This window comes from Tupaia chinensis, unplaced genomic scaffold (assembly GCF_000334495.1).
Source record: "Tupaia chinensis unplaced genomic scaffold, TupChi_1.0 Scaffold000370_1, whole genome shotgun sequence".
NCBI lineage: Eukaryota > Metazoa > Chordata > Mammalia > Scandentia > Tupaiidae > Tupaia > Tupaia belangeri.
Window position 1 is genome coordinate 2,241,041 of NW_006159867.1, and position 9,614 is coordinate 2,250,654.

Here is a 9,614-nt window from a genome sequence, read left to right on the forward strand (position 1 = left end):
AGAGAGAGAGAGAGAGAGAGAGAGAGAGAGAAATCAGTCCCGGTGGGGATGGCCACGCTGAAATCTTGGGCACATATGCACACGTGCCCAGCGTGAGTTTAAGCCACTGGGTCCAGGATTTGAACCACAGCCGACTACAGGAGAGTCCAGCGACATAACCATTATACCATCTGCTGGTCCCATGAAAAAAACATTTTTAAAGGCTGAACAGCAGACCTTTTGGACCTTTCATCTTCACTAAGTAAAAGGATCTTCATGTTGAAGACATAAAAACAACTCATCTTAACTATAAATAGCTACTCACACATGTGTATACATACATGTATACACATCTAGGGTTAAACCCATTGTAAATGCAATTAGATACCACAATGAATTAGCTTGACTCCATGCCCCAGGAAACTTCCAATGATACATCTGAGGTAAAAACAAAACAACACAAGACAAAACAAAAAACATCCACCTGCTCATTTGACCTTCAGGCCAAGTTCTGCAATCAATGCATTTTCTAGAATTTTATTTGCCTTGGACTATCAATTTGGTGATTCAATAGAGAAGTAGCCTGTCATTCATTTCATTCTCATCATAAATCTTGATATGGACAATCATGTGCAATGAATAGGCTGCCGTATTGGAATGATTTGTTTAGTCAGTAAGCACCATTTGATGTGAATAAAAGCTTTAAAACTAGAAATAATGTATACTCATCTTAAAAGAATAAGTAAACTGAAACAGTTATCTCATTTCTAGACTCGTTTGCTCTTTCTACATGATTATTTTATACCAGGGTCAGCAGGTGGCATAGTAGTTAAGGTGCTGGACTCCCACATATCCAGTCGTTCAAGTCCTGGACATGGCAGCTTGAAACTCATGCTGAACATGTATGCGTGTGTGCCCAAAACCCTGTGAGGAGAATGGAGAAGTGATTTCATCTTGGCTGTCTCCCCGGGGGGTGATTTCTCACTTCCTACCTCTCTGTCTCTCTGTCTCTCTCTATCTCTCCAATGAGTGCATGCACCCTATAGCAAAAAATCTCCCTAAAAGAAGAAAACATGGGATACCAAGATAATACATAGGGCATCATAATTTTTTTCTGAAAATATCTTTCAGGAGTGAGAAATTACTCTTTTGCAGTTACACTATAACTATATTTTGCTGAACTTAAAAGTTGGACTCACAAGAATAGTCACATGCCCTGCCTCTAATGCTCACTGAGACATTTAAACACTGGAATCACCCAGTTAGACTTTTTCTTTATCTACATAAAATTATTCTACATTATGAAGAAGAAAACACAGAAGTTATACTCATTTGATATTATTAGCACCTATTTACCTTTGAGAGGTTAGAAAAATGAAGGTTATTTCTTTGTGAGGACCTGGGGGTGGGAGGAGGGTTCTCACTAGTAGCATTTAGTGGCATTTATTTGGTGGTGTCCAAAACGAATATATTTAAATGTGCAGAAAGTCAATGATTCCCTTAATTTCCCAATTTTCCTTAATTTCCTTGATTATGATAGAAACCCCATACAGCCAAAATGAATTTAAAATATATTAAATGTTGCATATAAGCTGAATAACTAAAATTAAGAAAAAGGGTGCCCTTAGGAAAATCTTGGAATGATTCAGAAACATTTTGGAAATTCAGAAACTAAGTGAGTAAGTAAGGAAACATAGACATGTTTCATGTATTCTGAAATAGAAATTGTGAAGTGTCATCATGTTCTTTTAAAACCACCTACTTAGAGATGTAATATTGTGTTACCTAGTTCTTTTTTTTTTTTTTTAGAGGTTTTTGCTATAGGACGTGTGTGCTCACCAGAGAGACAGAGAGAGAGAGACAGAGAGACAGAAAGTGAGAAATCACCCCCCCCCATGGGGGATGGCTACGCTCTAACCCATTTTCCTCCATTCTCCTCTCCGGATCTTGGGCATGCATGTACGTGTGCCTGGGGTGAGTTTAAGCCACTGGATCTGGGACTTGAACTGTGGTCGACTACATGGGAGTTCAAGGACATAGCCATTATTCTAACTGCTAGGTTCTCGAATCTGCCTGGGTTAGGCAAACCTTTGTTCTTAAGTACTTACTCTTTAAAGAACTTAAGAGCCAAAAAAAAAGAAAGAAAGAAAAGAAAAAAGAAAAAAAAAAAAAAAGGCTCAGAAAAAGGTTCAGTTATGCCCTATAAATTGAAGGGGCTGGACTGGCCAGATCTAAAGGCTCTGCCAATACTATCATCTTATACTGTTAACTTTACATAGCAGTGGCCAGGAGTGGAATTAGAAAAAAAAAAGAGAGAGAGAGAATGAGGATAGAATGAGACTTGGAGTGCATATTTTATCTTTGTTTGGTATTAAGACCCTAACGGTTTTGTTTCACTTCCTTTCTAACAATTTATAAGTAAATTGTAAGTTCATTGAGAGCTCTGTCCATATGTTAATATTTCCTTTCTTCATTATAAGCACCCTGACTATTGAATATTTTTTAAAATAACTGAACCCTATTAATAAATTAGTTAATTCAGTAATTTTTTACTTTGATAGAAAGATCCTTAGAAACCTCTCGTACAATAGTTTTAACCACTTGTACTTTTCCTTTACAAAAAGAGTATTTTCCTAGTGTTTTAACAAATTTTATTTTCCAATTGGAATAGCATATACTGGCTTTGTGAAAAATTATGTATTTTTTCCCTTTTTTCTCTGCAAAATATGTCACGATTTTTCTGACAGCCCAATATTTCTTAAAAACATAGTTTTTTAAAAGTTGAATTTAGAATATAAATATTAACTGCGTTCCTTGCCATATAGATACTTTTATTCTTAAGTATTTTATAATATTATAGTTGTTTTGGACATAAACTCTAATGCTCTTTCAAAAAGATTAGCAATGTATCGATATGATATAAACAAACAGAAAAGCAAAAAGATTATCATGTGTAATAAGAACAGTCCCTCAAAAACGCCCATGTCTTTATCCATGCAACCTGTGAATATTCCACCTGGCATGGCAAAAGAGACTTTGTACTTGTATTCTAGTTATACACCTTAAAATAGGGAGATTACTCTCGATTATTTAGGGTGTTCCATTCAAATTATGTGAGACTTCACAGTCAGAGAACTTTGTCTAGAGACAGAAGACATGGAAGAGAAATCAGAGATTTTAAGCATGAGAAATTTGATCTGCTTTGGTTGGCTTTCAAACGTAGGGTCATATTTTCAAGGATGGGAAAATCTGACCTACTGGTTAGGCATGGTCTAAATGGACAGCTACTAATAGATTAGTGAACTTGACCCTACTAGGATAGATTCACTATGAACTGAATAAGCTGAGAAACAATTCATCCTCACATCTCTAGAAAGGAACAGAGGTCAACTGACACCTGGATTAGTCATCAGAGACTTTAAGAATAAGATTTGCTAAGACAGGCTGTATCCAGATGGCTGACCTAAAGAAATGTAAATGAATATATTTGTAATGTTTGAAGTTGCTAAGTCTGTGATGATTTATTGTAAGAAATAGGAAATAGGGAAATAGGAAAGCAATATACTTAATAAAGCAAAATCCAAGACATTCTTGTTACTCTTCTTAAATCAAAGTATTAACTACTGAAAACGTAACTGAAAAACACATGTATCCCTAATATTATATTACTTAGAATTTGAAAGAACTATAATTTACTTCTATTCTCCATAAGGTGCTTACCATCTGACTAGAGAACATGACTGCCATATTTCAATGTTTTATGTTTTGTTTTTGTTTTGCTTTTTCACACCTGGCAAGTTTTTAAAGGTGTTTTAGAGCTGCTGGGGCCAGAATTTGAACGTCTCTAACATGGGATCCAGTTCCCAATTGAGCATTTAACCACTGTGCTATGGGGCCAGACCTCCTTAAATTTTAAATCTTGTGGTGCTGATTATAAAGGTTTTCTTCATAAAATAGTTGTGAATTTTAAATAAGTTAAAAAATGGGGTCCAGTAGTTGGAGTAATGGCTATGTCGCTGGACTCCCATGTAGTCGACTGCGGTTCAGGTTCTGGACCCAGTAGCTTGAACTCATGCTGGGCGCATGTGCATGCGTGCCCAAGATCTGAGAGGAGAATGGAGGAGAACGGACTGCAGTGTGGCCATCCCCCCTGGGGGTAATTTCTTGATTCCTGTCTCTCTCCCTGTCTTTCTGGAGAGCGCACAAGCCCTATAGCAAAAACATCTCAAAAAAAAAAAAAAAAGAATAAAAAATGAACCATACTTGGCATATCATCTTATCCAAGATAAACACCATGGAAGTGTTTGCTATTATTGTAGTTATGAGACAAATATCTGATGAAAAGAAATGATCATTTTAAACGTTATTGGATTAATGTTTAATAGGAACTTAAACAGGACTTAAAAATGGGCCCAGGAAAAATGATGAGAGTTGTGCTGAGTGAGTGAGAGGACAAAATGAGCTTTCCAGATTTTAAAACTGGATAAGATGTTATGTGGGGAAATAAGTCCATCATTCTGAGAAACAGAAAGCTATCATCCTCAATAAAGTGATTCCCACTGGGGCGATGCGTTGGAAATTTCCTACATGGTGGAAACTGTGATGGCCTCAGCATTAGAGTACCCTTATGAGCAAATGTCAACAGAGATACACACACACACACACACACACACACATATATATATATATATAAATAATTATTACCTCACGCCTTTTTAAGTTTGAAATTTGGCTGCTCTCAGACCTAGGATGTTAGTAGCTCAGATTGTAGATTTTCTCAATTGCCTTTGTCTCTTTAGTATTAACCACAAGCAGTAATGTCAACAATGCTAGGTCATTCTGTCGCCTTCAAATGACGTCATTTCATTTCCGATACCTAGCCATTCTCATCTCACCACCCACAAACTGAATGAACTGAGAAGTATTCCTTTCTAGAAGTGTGAAGGCGAATTACTTCTCATCTCATTTTTATCAAGATCTTTTCCTTTGTAAGGGGGCAGAAACCCATCTAAATGGAACTAACACAACATTACTGACTTTTCTTAATGGAAATGTTTACTGGTCCAGGCATAGCTACATCTAAGGCTTCAGATAATAAAAATAATCTGTTTTTCTCATTTGCTTTTATTAGTTATGCTCTCTCCTTCACTGGAAAAATGTTGTTGGGTTTGTATGTGAACATTAGAAAGACATTTTCTAGTGACAGAGAGCTTAAATCATTTTCAAGTTTATGATCACAGTAAGAAAGAGAACCCCTTGAATCAACCCACAATAAACCATATAAAAATATTTTGATTAGTTCCTTTAGAGTCCTATATCAGACATAATTTCCTATGCCTTTCTCCCTCCCTCACCATCTCACCACCACTATTCACCTATTGGCCTCAAGTTTCAGCTGCCCTATGTAGTTCATTGAACGAAAATTTGGATTTATGATCTTTGGGGTTATTTCCTCTTTATCGCTCACATATTTATATTATTTTATGATACTGCCAATTAAATGTCCTTAAAAGGGCCCTTATAGTCAAATATTAGAATTCTAGATGGATATGTACAAGATAGTCTCAGGATTCCTTGCCACAGTTTGGGATGTGGAATAATAATAGAAGAAAAATATAAAATGCCAAAATACAAAGAGAATGAACAAATGGATGCAAGTGCTTTCTCTGTGTTCATGGTTATAATAGTGAATGTCTCTGCCATCTCCTCAGGAAGGGAAAAACGGTGTGCTAAAAGCCAGTGAATTTTTAAAAACGATATGTATATCTGTAAAGGACAGTAGTGCCTTCACTTACAAACATAGATGTGCAGCAAAATTCCTTAAACATACAGGTTTATACTATAATTGCAATTCTATTCTCTATATCTGTTTACATAGATGGAGAGCAAAAATTCAGTGATTTAAAATGCAGATAAATTCTTGTCCTAAATTATTTGCATATTTGAACCTTCTTTCATTTTCAATTGAAAAGGTGACTATCCAGACAAAAACATTTCTGCACTATAATGAAAAGTGTGGAAGCGAGTACAGATCTTACTACTTTCATCTCCTCAGTTACATCTACATCCTTTTTCTAATTTTCTACAAAATGCCTGCATATGGTAGGTTTAAACCACATCTGCTGAATAAAACCAAATGCTTTTATCTTTCATTGGTCAGATCAGGCCCACTTTCCTCTACTTCAGTTACATTTATAAGGTTTTCTGATTTTCTACAAAATGCCTGCATATAGTCAGTGTTATCTGCTGAATAGAACCAAATTATTATATCTGCCATTGGTATAACTCTCATAATAATATCTGACATTTGGTATATCCTAAAAATGTTATATTTGCATCTTGCTTCCGTGTAAATATCCCAAGTGCAATTAATGCCACTCATTGGTATACTGGTGCCGTTGTATATAAATGTAGTTCCAGAAACTCATTGCTCAGTTTGCCCTTTAATGTCAGGTAAATCACAGTATTACTGAGAAAATAGCTTAGATCAAAGAAAGCCAAAACATTCAAGTCAATTAATTCATGAACTTCAATAGCCAGTGGATGGTGAGTCTCTAATTTATTTTAAAATGTGACAGTTGAAGCAAAAGCATGCTGGTTTAGAAAGTTGTACGTGTGAAGCATTCACTGAAAGAACACAGATTTTTGACTGAAGTACCAATTTTGAAATACATTTAAAAACTCCATTCAGTGGTGTTAGGAAGATAAATGAACAAAGAAATATAAATGAAGGGAAATATAAATTAAGAAAAAAATCTGATAAAGTGGAAGAATTAAACTTCACTGTTGTAATATTTTTAGATTCTGTTTTATGTGTATTAGAGTAGACAAGAAGTTATATTATTCATCAAAAGTGAGAGGGATTGAATTAAAATTAATAAGCCATAATGTTCCTTATTGAGTTCATGCTTTAGAAGTTTAATGCAACAGCAAGTGAATGGACATTTTCTATAAATAAAGGAAGAGAGTTATTCCAATCCATATGTGAAGGGTCTCTTCAATGTTATAAATCCTCTGCCCTATACTAAATTTCAAAAGTTTAAGACAAAGCTTATATTACCTTACTGATCTCTTATTTATTAATAACATTGTCTGCTTATTTGCTACAGGTGCAAATATTGTATGGCTGCATTTATAAGTTGTATCTTTAAAGTAAAGATAAACAATATCATTTAAGTATTTCCATCTTGTATTTGTAGGTAAATATTGTAATACCTGTAGTAATTATTGTGGTAGGTATTCTCTGTATTATATGAGGTAAATTATCAAAACTAGAATTATCGATGGGACTAGCAGATACCATAATGGTTACATCGCTGGACTTCCACATGGTCAGCCATGGTTTGAGTCCAGAACCTGGTAGCTTCAAACTCAAGCCAGGTGTGTGTGGATATGTGCCCAAAATTCTGAAAGAAAATGAAGTTAAAGGGATTGTGACGTGGCCATCCCCTGTAGGGGGGTGGTGGTGATTTTTCACTTTCTATCTCTGTCTCTCAAGTGAGCACATGCACCCTATAGCAAAAATCTCTCTCAAAAATAAATAAATAAATAAAAAAAATAAATAAATAAATAAATAAATAAAAGCAAAACTAGAAATCTTGAACCCACAGTGTGAGATGGGGGGAAAGAGGATGAGATGACTTAAAACACTAGTCCACGTTACTCCATGTTAGACATGTAGTATATGCTGTTTACTGATGACTGATATTGAGTGGGAGAAAAGACAGATAACATGGTCAGCGGTCTATGTAAAATGATCTTGGTAAACTTCCAAATTGAGAATTCTGTGACCAACAATGTTCAAAACCTGCTCGAAGAGTGTATTAGGATGGATTACTAGACAAAGGCACGAGAGCATAATGGTTAGGCTCAAACCTTGACTCAGACTACGTAACTTCAGATTCTATAAATCTGAAAAGGTTCAGCATTCACTAGCTCTGTGACTATGACTAAAATAATCAAACCCCATAATTCATTTCCATACCTTTCTTTTTTTTTTTTTTAATTTCCAGAAGGTACAAACACTTGCCAGAGAGATAGCAGTGAGATGGAGAGAGAGAGAGAGTCCTCCTCAAATGGGATATGGTAATGCAACACACCCTTCTTCTCCATTTCTCCATCTTGTGGGGTTTTGGGTGCATATGCACATGTACCTGATGTGTTTTTCAAACCACCAGGAGAAAGATTCGAACTACTGTCAGTCATGTGGGAGCTGGCTTCCTTAACCACTAGGCAATAGGGCCAGCCCACTCAGTTTCCTTTTTTACAATGATGATAATAGAAGGATCTTCCATGAAGTTTCTGAGAGGATGCAGTGACATAATATATGCCAAGACCTAGCACACAGTAAGCACTCAATAAATGTTGGCTTTATTTTTACTATCATAATCATTGTCATCATCATCTAAGAGTCTTGCAAGAGATTTGTATTTGACAAGAATTCTCTTCAGAATGAAGATGTTTATTCTGGTATCATCTCAAACACAACAGAAATCTGCAAGGTAGAACCACACCATGATATCAATATTTAATGTAACAAATAGAATCAAGAGTTTACTATTCATTCTATCTATTCATGTCTTTTTATCCTTCCAAAGTTTCTCTACAAATTCAAGTCTTTTTTTTTTTTTTCTTTTGAGAGGTTTTTGCTATAGGGCGTGTGCACTCGCCAGAAAGAGATGGAGAGATAGAAAGTGAGAAATCACCCCCCAGGGGGGATGGCCATGCCACAATCCCTTCTCCTCCATTCTCCTCTTGAGATCTTGGGCACGCACGCACACACGCCCAACATGAGTTTAAGCCACCGGGCCAGGACTCAAACCCCGGTCGACTACATGGGAGTTCAGCAACATAGCCATTACACTAACTGCTGGTCCCTACAAATTCAAGTCTTAATGTTAAACATTTTCAATGTTCTTAGATGTTTCCTTGGTTTTTCAAGTCTAACTGGTACCTACATTGGTTCTGGCTGGAGAAAATGATGGTATTTCAGGAAAGCTTAATGTTCAATATGACTTTAAAATGTTTAAAAGCTTTTAGAAAACTGCCTAAAGAGTCTGCATACAATTTACTCAGGGAAGGCATTAAGTTGCATTTGGGTCATTCTTAATTTAAAACTTGAATATCTCAATACTCTAGTTCCATTTTATTTTTCCTTTTGAACAAAAGATAACTGATTTTCAGAGCAAAATGGAAGAGATCACTTCCACATGTCCATATGTTTTAGGATTAAAACTTTCCTTTGATGGGCCTTTTAGTAGGAAAGACTTGTATAAATCTAGTTGTTTCAATACAAAATAAAAGACCTTTAACCTCTTTTTGAGTAGTTTATGTTAATGTAGCCTGCTGGTTTTTTTTTTTTTTTAATAATAACTGGCAAGACTTTTAGCATTTTCTTTTCTCTACTTTTATTGGTCAAATCAATAAATTGATTTCTTAAAAATATTATTTACTATTTTTTAAATACAAAGAAGTTTTATATTAGTTACACTAAGAATTCTTCACATTCTCATCAAGTGTAGAGAATTTCTTTTATTCTTTATCTTCTATGTAATGTTAATAAGTGTGAAGACATGGGACTGAGTTCCTCTCCTAAAATGTAATGCAGCACACACACACACACACACACACACACA